Genomic DNA, 17500 nt, shown 5'->3' on the forward strand with positions numbered 1-17500 from the left:
TCCCCCCCTGCTTTTAACATTTCTGTCATGATCCCATCAGTTCCAGCTGCTTTACCCCCTTTCATTCTACGTAATGCCTAACGTACCCCCCCCCCACACTCACATCCTGTTCTTCACTCCTAAAAGATGGTATACCTCCCTGGCCAGTGCATGAAATTACCGCTTCGCTTTCTTCGTCGACTTTTAAAAGTTCCTCAAAATATTCTCGCCATCTACCCAAAACCTCCATCTCCCCATCTACTAACTCCCCTACTCTGTTTTTAACTGACAAATCCATTCGTTCTCTAGGCTTTCTTAACTTGTTTAACTCCAAATTTTTTTCTCATTTTCATTAAAATTTCTTGACAGTGCCTCTCCCACTCTATCATCTGCTCTCCTTTTGCACTCTCTCACCACTCTCTTCACCTTTCTTTTACTCTCCATATACTCTACTCTTCTTACAACACTTCTACTTTGTAAAAACCTCTCATAAGCTAACTTTTTCTCTTTTATCACACCCTTTACTTCATCATTCCCCCAATCACTCCTCATTCCTCCTGCACCCACTCTCCTATAACCACAAACTTCTGCCCCACATTCTAATACTGCATTTTAAAAACTATTCCAACCCTCTTCAACCCCACCCGCCCCCACTACTCATACTTGCACCAGCCCACCTTTCTGCCAATAGTTGCTTATATCTCACCCGAACTTCCTCCTCCCTTAGTTTATACACTTTCACCTTCCTCTTGCTTGTTGTTGCCATTTTCCTCTTTCCCATCTACCTCTTACTCTAACTGTAGCTACAACTAAATAATGATCCGATACATCAGTTGCCCCTCTATAAACGTGTACATCCTGGAGCCTACCCATCAACCTTTTATCCACCAATACATAATCTAACAAACTACTTTCATTACGTGCTATATCATACCTTGTATATTTATTTATCCTCTTTTTCATAAAATATGTATTACTTATTACCAAACCTCTTTCTACACATAGCTCAATTAAAGGCTCCCCATTTTCATTTACCCCTGGCACCCCAAATTTACCTACTACTCCCTCCACAACATTTTTGCCCACTTTAGCATTGAAATCCCCAACCACCATTACTCTCACACTTGGTTCAAAACTCCCCACGCATTCACTCAACATTTCCCAAAATCTCTCACTCTCCTCTACACTTCTCTCTTCTCCAGGTACATATACGCTTACTATAACCCACTTTTCACATCCAACCTTTATTTTACTTCACATACTCCTTGAATTAATACATTTGTAGTCCCTCTTTTCCTGCCATAACTTATCCTTCAACATTATTGCTACTCCTTCTTTAGCTCTAACTCTATTTGAAACCCCTGACCTAATCCCATTTATTCCTCTCCATTGAAACTCTCCCACCCTCTTCAGCTTTGTTTCACTTAAAGCCAGGACATCCAGCTTCTTCTCATTCGTAACATCCACAATCATCTCTTTCTTATCATTCGCACAACATCCACGCACATTCAGACTTCCCACTTTGACAATTTTCTTCTTATTCTTTTTAGTAATTTATTACAGGAAAAGGGGTTACTAGCCCATTGTTCCCGGCATTTTAGCTGACTTTTATATATATGTCGTGCCGAATAGGTAAAACTTCCGATTTTGGCTTAAATAGCAACGCTCTTCTTGCCGAATAAGGCAAACGAAAATTTGCGTATGCAATAATTTTGCAAAAATTATTCTGAACCTAACGAAAAAAATACAATTCATTGCTTGTTTATTATTAAATTATTGTAAACTTATCTAAAATATATTTAGCTGGATTAGGCTAAATTAAATTGCGCTTGTTATAATAAGGTTAGGTAAGTTTTCTAGAGTTCTTTTGGTACAAAATTATTAATTTTTACATTACCATAAATGAAAAAAATATATATCTTTACACTTATAAGAGAAATTTTTAGAAAGGACTTAATTTTAAATGAGTTCTTGCTAACTGAACGATTTTATCTATTCCGCACATATATATAGATCGTGCCGAATAGGTAAAAATGTAATGTATATATAGATAAAATAATATATATGTATATATAGGTAATATATATATATATATATATATATATATATATATATATATATATATATATATATATATATATATATACATACACACCCACACACACACACACCAACACCCACACACACACCCACACACACACACACAAACATTGTCTCTACGTCCACAGCAGGACTCGAACCTGCAAACTCTGTATCAGAGTCCGCAGTACTTTACATCGGCCGTTTCCCACCATTAGGCTTATGCCTAGCACGTCGTTATAACAATCCTGCATATTATCAACAATCAGTTAAACCAGGGTAGCGTTTTACTGGTAGGGCCCCATTCACGTACAGACTACTTGCAATACGAGCAGTTGTAGTGAAAGTTTCAGAGTGAGGCTGGGGGCCCCAGGGTAGGTTATCTTGTAACTAGGGTCTGTTCTGCAGGTTCACTTCCTCACATACTGGCCATGGTGGACAGAGAATTCTGAGAAGCAGTTCTTTAACTAGAAGTTAAAAGGACAAATGAGCCATAGAGATATTAAGAAATGCTGTTTTAGCCTTAAAGTGGTCAGAAAGTGGGCGACCTAGACAGTGATGTAATAAGAGGCAGAATCAGTACATAGCTTTAAGAACAGGTATGATAGGGGCTCACGTATAAAGTTGAAAATAACAGCGACCAGTAGAGGCGCAGGGCCAGGAGCTGAGACTCGACCCCTGCAACCACAATTTGTGAGTACATAAGAGAGTTCTGTCCTCTGTATGGGTAGCTGTAGCTGGTGAAAATACTCATCTCTATCTCTCTCTCTCTTTCTCTCTTTTCTTAAACCACTAATATCACGGTATCAGTTAAAACTTAAGCCTATGATTGATATTGTATGTATCAGTACATGGTCCTGGGTGTGAGAATATACGGGTACACAAAAGTATACATCTGGCGTATAGAAACTCAGGAGATTAATTGATTGGCATATTTCGACTTCCCTTCTGGAATCCTCTTCATTTGCTGAAGAGGATCCCAGAAGGCGGTCGAAATATACACATCAATTAATCTCCACAGTTTCTGTTTCCATGTGAGTTATTACTGAGCACTGAAAGTGCTCATTACACTTTAGTTATTTATCAAGTATACATCTCATTCCTAAAATTCTTGATTGCTCTACTGACTGTGCCTCAGCTTGTATTCTTCAACTGTGGCCAAGTACAAAATGCCTAAAAGTACCTGTGTTTATAATAGCTACCTGTCACTATATTAACACTGGTACCTTCCTTCACTATGGGTTACTGTCACTATATTAACACTGGTACCTTCCTTCACTGTGGGTTACTGTAACTATATTAACACTGGTACCTTCCTTCACTATGGGTTACTGTCACTATATTAACACTGGTATCTTCCTTCACTGTGGGTTACTGTCACTATATTAACACTGGTACCTTCCTTCACTGTGGGTTACTGTCACTATATTAACACTGGTACCTTCCTTCACTGTGGGTTACTGTCACTATATTAACACTGGTACCTTCCTTCACTATGGGTTACTGTCACTATATTAACACTGGTACCTTCCTTCACTATGGGTTACTGTCACCATATTAACACTGGTACCTTCCTTCACTGTGGGTTACTGTCACTATATTAACACTGGTACCTTCCTTCACTATGGGTTACTGTCACTATATTAACACTGGTACCTTCCTTCACTATGGGTTACTGTCACTATATTAACACTGGTACCTTCCTTCACTGTGGGTTACTGTCACTATATTAACACTGGTACCTTCCTTCACTGTGGGTTACTGTCACTATATTAACACTGGTATCTTCCTTCACTGTGGGTTACTGTCACTATATTAACACTGGTACCTTCCTTCACTGTGGGTTACTGTCACTATATTAACACTGGTATCTTCCTTCACTGTGGGTTACTGTCACTATATTAACACTGGTACCTTCCTTCACTGTGGGTTACTGTCACTATATTAACACTGGTACCTTCCTTCACTGTGGGTTACTGTCACTATATTAACACTGGTACCTTCCTTCACTGTGGGTTACTGTCACTATATTAACACTGGTACCTTCCTTCACTGTGGGTTACTGTCACTATATTAACACTGGTACCTTCCTTCACTGTGGGTTACTGTCACTATATTAACACTGGTACCTTCCTTCACTGTGGGTTACTGTCACTATATTAACACTGGTACCTTCCTTCACTGTGGGTTACTGTCACTATATTAACACTGGTACCTTCCTTCACTGTGGGTTACGTCACTATATTAACACTGGTATCTTCCTTCACGTGGGTTACGTCACTATTAACACTGGTACTTCCTTCACTGTGGGTTGTCACATCACTCACTCCTTCACTGTGTCACTATTAACTGGTACTTCCTTCACTACTGTCATTAATATTAACACGGTACTTCCTTCACTGTGGGTTACTGTCACTAATCACGGTACCTTCCTTCACGGTTGTGGTTACCTTCTCATGGTGTCTGTCACTATATTAACATAGTGGGTTACTGTCACTATATTAACACTGGTACCTTCCTTACTGTGGGTTATGTACATATTAAACTGGTTACCTTCCTTCACTTGGGTTCTGTCCTATACACTGTTAATCACAATAAGAATAACGTGGTCCTAGCTGCACTGGTCCTGGAAAAGGGAAGACTGCGGGGGAAGGGGGAGGAAGGGTGGGGTAGGAAAGGAAAGATGAGAGGAAGGGGAACGAAGGGAGGGGAAAGATAAGAGGAAGGGGGAAGGAAGGAAGAAAGGGGGAAGATAAGAGGAAGGGGAAGGAAGAAAGGGGGAAGATAAGAGGAAGGGAAAGGGAGGGGAAGATGAGAGGAAGGGAAAGGGAGGGGAAGATGAGAAGAAGGGGAAGGGAGGAGAAGATGAGAGGAAGGGGAAGGGAGGGGAAGAGAGGAGAAGATGAGACGAAGGGGAAGAGAGGAGAAGATGAGACGAAGGGGAAGAGAGGAGAAGATGAGACGAAGGGGAAGGGAGGGGAAGATGAGAGGAAGGGAAAGGAAGAGAGGGGAGAAATGAGAGGAAGGGAAAGAAGAGAGGAAGGGGAGGATCAGAGGAAGGGAGAAGACAAGAGAAAGGGAAAGAGGAAAAGATAGGGAGATAGGAGGAAGGGGAAAGACAATAAGGGGAAAGGAGAAAGGGGAGGAAGAGTGGAAGAGTGAGAGAGATAAAGGACAGGGAATGAGGAGAGAATCAGGCCAAGGAGGGAGAGTATAATTTGGTGAGAAGAGGAGAGTGTTTAGTAAAGAATGGGATTAGGGAGAGAAAGTGAGCCAGAGGAGAGAGAGAGAGAGAGAGAGAGAGAGAGAGAGAGAGAGAGAGAGAGAGAGAGAGAGAGAGAGAGAGAGAGAGAGAGAGAGAGAAAGGCGGGCTGAAAGAGAGAGAAGAGAATAGTAGTAGAGGCAGGTTAGACGAAATCAAGAGATGGGCAGGAGAGGTGCGTAAGAGAGAAGAGAGGTGGGTAGGAGAGAAGAACAGAGGTGAGAGAACAGAGGTGGGAACAAGAAGAGAAGAGAGGTGGGAAGGCGAAGAAAAGAGAGGTGCGAAGGAGAGGAGTGGGTAGGAGAGGAGAGGGGTGGATAGGAGAGGAGAGAGGTGGGTAGGAGAGGAGAGAGGTGGATAGGAGAGGAGAGAGGTGGGTAGGAGAGAAGAAAGGCGGGTAGGAGAGAAGAACAGAGGTGAGGAGAGGAGAGAAGTGGGAAGAAGAAGAGAAGAGATGTAGGTAGGAGAGGAGAGGAGAGGAGTGGGTAGGAGAGGAGAGGGGTGGGTAGGAGGAGAGGGGTGGGTAGGAGGAGAGGGGTAGGAGGGGAGGGGAGGGTAGGAGAGGGTGTGGGAGAGGGGAGGGTAGGAGAGGGGGTGGGAGAGGGGAGGGTAGAAGAAGTGCGTAGGAGAGAAGAGAGAGGTGGGTAGGAGAGAGGTGTAGGAGAGGGTGGGGTAGGCAGAACAGAAGAGAGGGGTGGGTATATGAGAGAGGTGAGTAGGAGAGAGGTGTAGGAGAGGGTGGGGTAGGTAGGACAGAAGAGGGGTGAGTATAAGAGAGAGGTGGGTAGGAGAGAAGAGAGGTGGGTAGAAGAGAGAGGTGGGTAGGAGAGAAGAAAGGTGGGTAGAAGAGAGAAATGGGTAGGAGAGAAGAGAGAGGTGTGTAAGAGAGAAGAGAGAGGTGGGTAGGAGAGAAGAGAGAGGTGGGTAGGAGAGAAGAGAGAGGTGGATAGGAGAGAAGAGAGAGGTGGGTAGGAGAGAAGAGAGAGGTGGGTAGGAGAGAAGAGAGAGGTGGGTAGGAGAGAAGAGAGAGGTGGGTAGGAGAGAAGGGGATGGGATGGAGAAGAGAGGGGATGGAATCCAGAAGAGAGGGTGGGATGGAGAAGAAAGGGAAGGGGGTGCTAAGATACTGAATAGTCTGGGATCACAGATGTTGAGAAAGAGCTTAGGTCTAGGTGAAATACCGGAGGCCTTAAGAGTGCAGACATACATGTAGCCCCTTTGCATAAGGGAGGTAGTAGAGCCCTTGCTAACAGTTCCAGACCAGTAGCACTAACTTCTCACATCATAAAAACCTTCGAAAGAGTGATGAGACGACAGGTTACAAATTTCATGGACCAGCACAACCAGCATAGCCTGAACCAGCATGGTTTTAGAGCAGGACGATCATGCCTGTCACAGCTGCTGAACCATTATGACAGAATTACGGAGGCACTGGAAGACGACCAAAACGCAATGCGATTTACACAGATTTTGCAAAGGCGTTTGACAAATGCGATCATGGAGTGATAGCGCGCAAAATGAGGGCCATGGGCATTACGGGTAAGGTAGGCAGATAGATTTTTGGTTTCCTAACACACACAACACAAAAAGTAGTAGTGAACAAAGCAAGATCCAGCATCAGCGAGGTCAAAAGCTCAGTGCCCCAAGGCACTGTCCTGGCACCTCTGCTGTTCCTCATCATCATAGCAGACATAGATAAAAACACCAGGCACACTTTTGTATCATCATTTACAGATGACACTAAAATAAGCATGAAAGTCACTACGGTAGAGGACACTGAAAAATTACAGTAAGACACAAGTAAGTTTTTCCAGTGGGCAGTGGAGAACAACATGACGTTCAATAGTGATAAGTTCCAGCTGCTTAGGTTTAGAAAGAATGAAGAACTCAAAAGAAACATTATATACAAAACTTTAGAGGGCCACCAAATAGAACGAAAGGAACACGTAAAAGACCTGGGAATAATTATGTCAGCTGATCTTTTTTTTTAAAGACCATAACAAGACAAAGATCACGACAACCTGGAAGATGACGGGGTTTACCTGGAGTTTACCTGGAGAGAGTTCCGGGGGTCAACGCCCCCGCGGCCTGGTCTGTGGGTATTGAGAACTTTCAAAACAAGGGAAATAATGCCGATGGTTGAAAACATTACTCAGTGCTGACGGCCCCGTTCAAAGCAGGAGAAATATCAGAGCTGGAACAAATACAGAGATCGTTTACGCCTCACACTGAGCCAGTAAAGCGCCTAAATTTCTGGGAACGCCTTCAAGTCTTGAACATGTACTCATTGGAGCGAAGGAGAGAGAGATACATGATAATATATACCTGGAAAGTACTCGAGGGCTTGGTCCCAAATCTCCACACTGCCATAACAACATGCTGGAGTAAGAGATATGGGAGGAAGTGCAAAATAAACCCAATGAGGAGCAGGGATGCGGTGGGGACAATAAGGGAACACTGTATCAATATCCGGGGTCCCAGACTGTTCAACATCTTACCAGAAGATACCAAAAACACTGCTGAAACAAGTGTAGAAGCGTTCAAAAGGAAACTGGACAGGTATCCTCACCAGGTGCCAGAGCAACCAGGCTGTGACAGATATATGGGGCAGCTGGTCTCCAGCAGCAACAGCCTGGTAGACCAGACGAGCCTGGCCCATGGCCGGGCTCCGGAAGTAGCTAAACTTTCGAAACTCTTCAAAGGTATTCAAAAATATAGTGTTCTCTTAAATGTGCCCACAGACTCCCCTTCTTTTCACTTGGTTTATTTTACACTTCCCATATCTCTCGCTCCAGTACATTATGGCAGTGTACAGATTCGGGAATAGGTTCTTAGTTATTTTTCACTTACATATTACCACGTCTCTCTCTCTCTCTCTCTCTCTCCTCCACTCCAACGACCACATATTTAGAATTCTGAGGCATTCCCAGTAATATACATGGTTTATTGGCACCACGAGGGCCATAAATACCCGCTGTTTCTGTTCCAGCTCTGATATCATCCCTACCTTGAACGGATCCGTCAACAATGAACAATACTCTGAACAAGTTTCGTTCCATCCTAAACCCTACGTCGCGAGCTAGAACCAAATGGACCTGACTGGCTTAGGCCAGTAGGTGACTTGGACTTGCCTAACATGGGCCAGTAGGCCTGCTTCAGTGCTCCTTCTTTCTTAGGTTCTTATGTTAAATAACAAAGCACATGTGGTCTAGTGTAGCACTGGCATTTTTCCTTTATTTTGAAAGCTCTCATGGCTGTCATGACATTTGTCTTATTGTATTCTTTGAAAGAAAGGTCAGCTGATATTACTCCCACGTCTTTCACAAGTTCCTCTCGTTCTAATTCATGATTCCCTTGGGTTATGTACAGTGTCACTTTTGAGTATTTTATTCTTTACATATCTAAGCAGCTAGAAGTTATCATCAGTGAACGTCATGTTGTTCTCGACTGCCCACTGGAAAACCTTGCTCACATCTTCCTGATTTTGTGTCTTCTACCAAGATGATTTTCATGCTTATTTTGGTAACGTCAGCAAATTATGATACAAAACTCTGGCGAGTGTTTTTATCTGTCTGCTACGAGAATAAGAAAGAGTAGAGGGGCCAGGTACGGTCCAGGCGTCTCTATTGTTTCTTATTCTCATAGTTGCCACACAGTGTAAGGTGCAAAAAAGAAAGCAAGACAGACGACTAAAAAACAAGCCAAATCAATATCAGCGCGTTTAATGCCAAAGCGCAATTAATGTAGTAGCCAACGTACTGAAACTAAGTCGCATAGCAGTTGGAATAACAACTGACAGGGATATATATCAATCTGCTAGTCATTTACGGTTAGATTCCTGAAAGATCTTAAAGCCTAGACAGCGCATAACCACTCGAATTATGTGTCAGTATGTTACTGCCATATGAAACTGTTGAAATAATCTGAGTATATTTAATAAATGCCTCCTAATGGTAGAGGAAGATGAATGAATGTTCCTTGAGACCGAAACAGTAACTAGCCTATCAAAATATGTGTTACTTATATCATTTAAACCCGTAGTTGTTGATCTTGTATAACAAGGCAATAACCCACCACCCAAGACACTAACCCACCACCCAAGACACTAGCCTATCTGTCATGACACTAACCCACCACCCAAGACACTAACCCACCTCCCAAGACATTAACCCACCACCCAAGACACTAACCCACCACCCAAGACACTAGCCTATCTGTCATGACACTAACCCACCACCCAAGACACTAACCTATCTGCCATGACACTAACCCACCTCCCAAGACATTATCCCACCTCCCAAGACATTAACCCACCTCCCAAGACACTAACCCACCACCCAAGACACTAGCCTATCTGCCATGACATTAACCCACCACCCAAGACACTAACCCACCTACCAAGACACTAACCCACCTACCAAGACACTAACCTATCTGCCATGACAATAACCCACCTCCCAAGACACTAACCCACCTCCCAAGACACTAGACCACCTACCAAGACACTAACTCACCTCCCAAGACACTGACTCACCTCCCAAGACACTAACCCACCTACCAAGACACTAACTTATCTGCCAAAACACTAACCCACCTCCCAAGACATTAACCCACCTCCCAAGACACTAACCCACCTCACAAGACACAGACCCACCTCCCAAGACACTAACCCACCTACCAAGACACTAACCCACCTACCAAGACACTAACCTATCTGCCATGACAATAACCCACCTCCCAAGACACTAACCCACCTCCCAAGACACTAACCCACCTCCCAAGACACTAACCTATCTGCCAAGACACTAACCCACCTCCTAAGACACTAACCTATCTGCCATGACACTAACTTATCTGCCAAAACACTAACCCACCTACCAAGACACTAATCCACCTACCAAGACACTAACCCACCTCCCAAGACACTAACGCACCTACCAAGACACTAACCTATCTGCCATGACAATAACCCACCTACCAAGACACTAACCTATCTGCCATGACACTAACCCACCTCCCAAGACACTAACCTATCTGCCATGACACTAACCCACCTCCCAAGACACTAACCTATCTGCCATGACACTAACCCACCTCCCAAGACACTAACCTATCTGCCATGACACTAACCCACCTCCCAAGACACTAACGCACCTACCAAGACACTAACGCACCTACCAAGACACTAACCCACCTCCCAAGACACTAACCTATCTGCCATGACACTAACCCACCTACCAAGACACTAACCCACCTCCCAAGACACTAACCCACCTCCCAAGACACTAACCCACCTCCCAAGACACTAACCTATCTGCCAAGACACTAACCCACCTCCTAAGACACTAACCCACCTCCCAAGACACTAACCCACCTCCCAAGACACTAACCTATCTGCCATGACACTAACCCACCTCCCAAGACACTAACCTATCTGCCATGACACTAACCCACCTCCCAAGACACTAACCTATCTGCCATGACACTAACCCACCTCCCAAGACGGTAACCTATCTCCCAAAGAACTAACCCATCTTTCAACCTGTTTGCTAAAACACTAACCCATCTTTCAACCTACCTCCCAAGACACTAAGCCATCCTTAAAGCCAGGCAAGAGCATAAAAGTTGTCTGCTGCCCCACGCTACTCTGAATCAATACTCTCTCTCACTGCTGCCAGTTTCTCACTGTTGCCAGTGTCTCTCACTGCTCCTAGTGTTTCTCACTGCTGCCAGTTTCTCAATGATGCCAGTGTTTCTCATTCTTGCCAGTGTCTCTCAATGATGCCAGCGTTTCTCATTCTTGCCAGTGTCTCTCAATGCTGCCAGTCTCTCACATTCTTTGCCACTTTCACTGTCACATCACTGACCAAAATAGTTCCATGAACCTTTACTAGACAGTTTCCAACACAAAATAAGCAAGACTCGGAATATTTGCTGGTACTCAGCTGGTAGCACTGAACAGCTTGTCAATACGACAGTCTAGTGAAAATCGTGACTACGATACATTGACAGACTATAGTGTCCCTGCAACTGACCGAGCAACAGCCAAACTGGCAATCCAGTGCAGCTGCCGGGATAGTTTAAATATTTATTATTATATATAGTATTATTATTATCACATTGGCCGATTCCCACCAAGGCAGGGTGGCCCGAAAAAAGAAAAACTTTCACCATCATTCACTCCATCACTGTCTTGCCAGAAGGGTGCTTTACACTACAGTTTTTAAACTGCAACATTAACACCCCCCCCTTCAGAGTGCAGGCACTGTACTTCCCATCTCCAGGACTCAAGTCCGGCCTGCCGGTTTCCCTGAACCCCTTCATAAATGTTACTTTGCTCACACTCCAACAGCACGTCAAGTATTAAAAACCATTTGTCTCCATTCACTCCTATCAAACACGCTCACGCATGCCTGCTGGAAGTCCAAGCCCCTCGCACACAAAACCTCCTTTACCCCCTCCCTCCAACCTTTCTTAGGCCGACCCCTACCCCGCCTTCCTTCCACTACAGGCTGATACACTCTTGAAGTCATTCTGTTTCGCTCCATTCTCTCTACATGTCCGACCCACCTCAACAGCCCTTCCTCAGCCCTCTGGACAACAGTTTTGGTAATCCCGCACCTCCTCCTAACTTCCAAACTACGAATTCTCTGCATTATATTCACACCACACATTGCCCTCAGACATGACATCTCCACTGCCTCCAGCCTTCTCCTCGCTGCAACATTCATCACCCACGCTTCACACCCATATAAGAGCGTCGGTAAAACTATACTCTCATACATTCCCCTCTTTGCCTCCAAGGACAAAGTTCTTTGTCTCCACAGACTCCTAAGTGCACCGCTCACCCTTTTCCTCTCATCAATTCTATGATTCACCTCATCTTGCATAGACCCATCCGCTGACACGTCCACTCCCAAATATCTGAATACATTCACCTCCTCCATACTCTCTCCCTCCAATCTGATATCCAATCTTTCATCACCTAATCTTTTTGTTATCCTCATAACCTTACTCTTTCCTGTATTCACTTTTAATTTTCTTCTTTTGTATACCCTACCAAATTCATCCACCAATCTCTGCAACTTCTCTTCAGAATCTCCCAAGAGCACAGTGTCATCAGCAAATAGCAACTGTGACAACTCCCACTTTATGAGTGATTCTTTATCTTTTAACTCCACGCCTCTTGCCAAGACCCTCGCATTTACTTCTCTTACAACCCCATCTATAAATATATTAAACAACCACTTGTCTAAGGCCTACTTTTACTGGGAAATAATTTCCCTCTTTCCTACATACTCTAACTTGAGCCTCACTATCCTCGTAAAAACTCTTCACTGCTTTCAGTAACCTACCTCCTATACCATACACCTGCAACATCTGTCACATTGCCCCCTTATCCACCCTGTCATATGCCTTTTCCAAATCCATAAATGCCACAAAGACCTCTTTAGCCTTATCTATATGTTTCACTGTAAACACCTGGTCCACACACCCCCTACCTTTCCTAAAGCCTCCTTGTTCATCTGCTATCCTATTCTCCGTCTTACTCTTAATTCTTTCAATAATAACTCTACCATACACTTTACCAGGTATACTCAGCAGACTTATCCCCCTATAATTTTTGCACTCTCTTTTGTCCCCTTTGCCTTTATACAAAGGAACTATGCATGCTCTCTGCCAATCCCTAGGTACCTTACCCTCATCCATACATTTATTAAATAATTGCACCAACCACTCCAAAACTATATCCCCACCTGCTTTTAACATTTCTATCTTTATCCCATCAATCCCAGCTGCCTTACCCCCTTTCATTTTACCTACTGCCTCACGAACTTCCCCCACACTCACAACTGAATCTTCCTCACTCCTACAAGATGTTACTCCTCCTTGCCCTATACACGAAATCACAGCTTCCCTATCTTCATCAACATTTAACAATTCCTCAAAATATTCCCTCCATCTTCCCAATACCTCTAACTCTCCATTTAATAACTCTCCTCTCCTATTTTTAACTGACAAATCCATTTGCTCTCTAGGCTTCCTCAACTTGTTAATCTCACTCCAAAACTTTTTCTTATTTTCAACAAAATTTGTTGATAACATCTCACCCACTCTCTCATTTGCTCTCTTTTTACATTGCTTCACCACTCTCTTAACCTCTCTCTTTTTCTCCATATACTCTTCCCTCCTTGCATCACTTCTACTTTGTAAACACTTCTCATATGCTAACTTTTTCTCCCTTACTACTCTCTTTACATCATCATTCCACCAATTGCTCCTCTTCCCTCCTGCACCCACTTTCCTGTAACCACAAACTTCTGCTGAACACTCGAACATTACATTTTTAAACCTACCCCATACCTCTTCGACCCCATTTCCTATGCTATCATTAGCCCATCTATCCTCCAATAGCTGTTTATATCTTACCCTAACTGCCTCCTCTTTTAGTTTATAAACCTTCACCTATCTCTTCCCTGATGCTTCTATTCTCCTTGTATCCCATCTACCTTTTACTCTCAGTGTAGCTACAACTAGAAAGTGATCTGATATATCTTTGGCCCCTCTATAAACATGTACATCCTGAAGTCTACTCAACAGTCTTTTATCTACCAATACATAATCCAACTACTGTCATTTCGCCCTACATCATATCTTGTATACTTATTTATCCTCTTTTTCTTAAAATATGTATTACATATAACTAAACCCCTTTCTATACAAAGTTCAATCAAAGGGTTCCCATTATCATTTACACCTGGCACCCCAAACTTACCTACCACACCCTCTCTAAAAGTTTCTCCTACTTTAGCATTCAGATCCCCTACCACAATTACTCTCTCACTTGGTTCAAAGGCTCCTATACATTCACTTAACATCTCCCAAAATCTCTCTCTCTCCTCTTCATTCCTCTCTTCTCCAGGTGCATACACGCTTATTATGACCCACTTTTGGCATCCAACCTTTACTTTAATCCACATAATTCTTGAATTTACACATTCATATTCTCTTTTCTCCTTCCATAACTGATCCTTCAACATTACTGCTACCCCTTCCTTTGCTCTAACTCTCTCAGATACTCCAGATTTAATCCCATTTATTCCCCCCACCGAAACTCCCCTACCCCCTTCAGCTTTGTTTCGCTTAGGGCCATGACATCCAACTTCTTTTCATTCATAACATCAGCAATCATCTGTTTCTTGTCATCCGCACTACATCCACGCACATTCAAGCATCGCAATATTAATTAAGGCGAATCTCAGCAACTTTGGTACCGTCGCTGCTGCATCACCAACATTAAACCCAGCAAGTGGTGCTAACTCATCATCATCATCATTAGTACTCCTTCTATACCGATTCTTACCTCCTTCATGACTTAATTCCTCTCTCTGCAATTGCTCAGAAGCAGAGGCCCTCTCTCCCAAGGCCCTCTCCTCTCAGTAAAGCCTCTACTCCTTCACTCAGCGCTGTATGATCCTTGTGGGTTTAGCGCTTAGTTATGATTATAATAATAACATTCCTTCACTAGTAACAGTGTTGACCTAAAGTTCTTGGGCAGTTGCAAAAGACGAGTTTGTTGAATCAGTTCCTTGTCCATGACTTCTGCATCCTTCTTCAGTACATTCTTCACCACTTGAAGAACGCATGGGAGGAGTTTCCTATTCTTCTGGCCTAAAGGATATCTTGAAGGATATCGCGTGAAGGACACACTGCAGGCCCACCAGCTCCAGCGTCTCCTGAAACCATTCACTCGCTCTCACCGTCTAACTTCTGCAATTGTTTAATTTTGAAACCTACTGTCAGCCCCTACATCACTTGTATAGTGTTTTCAACCCGCTGTCAGTCTCTACATCACTTGTACAGTGCTTCAAATCTATAATTATATTCCCAGCATATTAATTCCAGTTCAAACTTTCAATCTGGGAAAGGGTCCTCATGTTATACTTACCGTTTGGCAATCCAACCAGGTAACCAAAATACGCCAAGCATAACAGTAGGCTAGGCTGAGTTATTTTACGTTAGGTTAGATTACATTAAATAAGGTTAGGTTAAACTAATTTCAGTTAGAAAAACGTTTATTTAACCACAAACAGCCGAATTAAAAAATGGCTGCAATTAAACTGGCAACAAGGCGATGGAAAGAAAAAACAAACAGGAAACGTCCATATCTGAAGGTTTATCAGTGGTGGTGAGTCTTTCCTCTGAAGGTTTATCAGTGGTGGTGAGTCTCTCCTCTGAAGGTTTATCAGTGGTGGTGAGTCTCTCCTCTGAAGGTTTATCAGTGGTGGTGAGTCTCTCCACTGAAGGTTTATCACTGGTGGTGAGTCTCTCCTCTGAAGGTTTATCAGTGGTGGTGAGTCTCTCCACTGAAGGTTTATCAGTGGTGGTGAGTCTCTCCTCTGAAGGTTTATCAGTGGTGGTGAGTCTCTCCACTGAAGGTTTATCAGTGGTGGTGAGTCTCTCCTCTGAAGGTTTATCAGTGGTGGTGAGTCTCTCCTCTGAAGGTTTATCAGTGGTGGTGAGTCTCTCCTCTGAAGGTTTATCAGTGGTGGTGAGTCTCTCCTCTGAAGGTTTATCAGTGGTGGTGAGTCTCTCCTCTGAAGGTTTATCAGTGGTGGTGAGTCTCTCCTCTGAAGGTTTATCAGTGGTGGTGAGTCTCTCCACTGAAGGTTTATCAGTGGTGGTGAGTCTCTCCTCTGAAGGTTTATCAGTGGTGGTGAGTCTCTCCACTGAAGGTTTATCAGTGGTGGTGAGTCTCTCCTCTGAAGGTTTATCAGTGGTGGTGAGTCTCTCCTCTGAAGGTTTATCAGTGGTGGTGAGTCTCTCCTCTGAAGGTTTATCAGTGGTGGTGAGTCTCTCCTCTGAAGGTTTATCAGTGGTGGTGAGTCTCTCCTCTGAAGGTTTATCAGTGGTGGTGAGTCTCTCCTCTGTAATAAGATGCTCGCTGAAGGTGACGATACAACCCTTTGAGATTATTAAGGGAAAGGAATGAGGGGGAGAAAGAGAAGGAAGTGACGGGAGGGGTGAAGGTAAATTAAGGTGGTATATACTTGTAACTGAGTGTTTCTTCTCCCTGAGCCTGACCTGTGTCTAGGCTGTTCAACTAGACTGTAGGAGTTGGTAGCAGCAGACTGGGCCATACAGCCGTCCTCTGGTACAGTCATGTTTATAAATCTGCTAGCGGCAGATCCAATACTCTTGTGCCCATGGCGGCCCTGCTCTTCACTGGGTGTATTTCACACTTTCTGCCATATCTCTCGCTCTAATACAATCTTATGGTAGTGTGTAGGTTTGGGAATAATCTCTCACGTATCTTCCATAGATAAATTATTAAATATCTTTCTTCACTCCAGAGAGCATATTCCAAGTATTTTGAGGTGTTCCCAGAGGTTTAATTATGTACTTTACTGACTCTCTTCGGGCAGTAAATGAACTCTAACTTTTCCAGCTCTGATATTTCTTCTGTACTGAACGGCACCGTCAACACCAAACAATTTTCTGAACTAGCAGAATAACCCAGCGCTGCCTCGGTAAACTTTGTTTCTCATAAGATATAAAAAAAGATTAATGTAAAACTTCCCTTTGATATACCTTTGAAGAGTTTCGAGAGTTTAACTACTCCCAATGGTCTCACAAGTGTTTTCTCCATACCTGCCTTGTTAGGAGGTGGTTGTTGAGGACTCATCCCCCTGTACTAGCCTTGTCAGGAGGTGGTTGTTGGGGACTCATCCCTCTGTACCAGCCTTGTCAGGAGGTGGTTGTTGAGGACTCATCCCTCTGTACCAGCCTTGTCAGGAGGTGGTTGTTGGGGACTCATCCCTCTGTACCAGCCTTGTCAGGAGGTGGTTGTTGAGGACTCATCCCTCTGTACCAGCCTTGTCAGGAGGTGGTTGTTGGGGACTCATCCCTCTGTACCAGCCTTGTCAGGAGGTGGTTGTTGGGGACTCATCCCTCTGTACCAGCCTTGTCAGGAGGTGGTTGTTGAGGACTCATCCCTCTGTACCAGCCTTGTCAGGAGGTGGTTGTTGGGGACTCATCCCTCTGTACCAGCCTTGTCAGGAGGTGGTTGTTGGGGACTCATCCCTCTGTACCAGCCTTGTCAGGAGGTGGTTGTTGAGGACTCATCCCTCTGTACCAGCCTTGTCAGGAGGTGGTTGTTGGGGACTCATCCCTCTGTAC

General features: G+C 43.9%; 1 protein-coding gene across 5 annotated transcripts in view; it reads right to left on the reverse strand.

Moving 5' to 3' along the window:
- The window catches only part of Galphao (G protein alpha o subunit), a 705635-nt gene that overhangs the window by 172231 nt on the left and 515904 nt on the right, over nucleotides 1-17500 (reverse strand). The window lies entirely within an intron of this gene.

The sequence above is a fragment of the Cherax quadricarinatus genome, chromosome 15 (assembly GCF_038502225.1).
Source record: "Cherax quadricarinatus isolate ZL_2023a chromosome 15, ASM3850222v1, whole genome shotgun sequence".
Lineage (NCBI taxonomy): Eukaryota > Metazoa > Arthropoda > Malacostraca > Decapoda > Parastacidae > Cherax > Cherax quadricarinatus.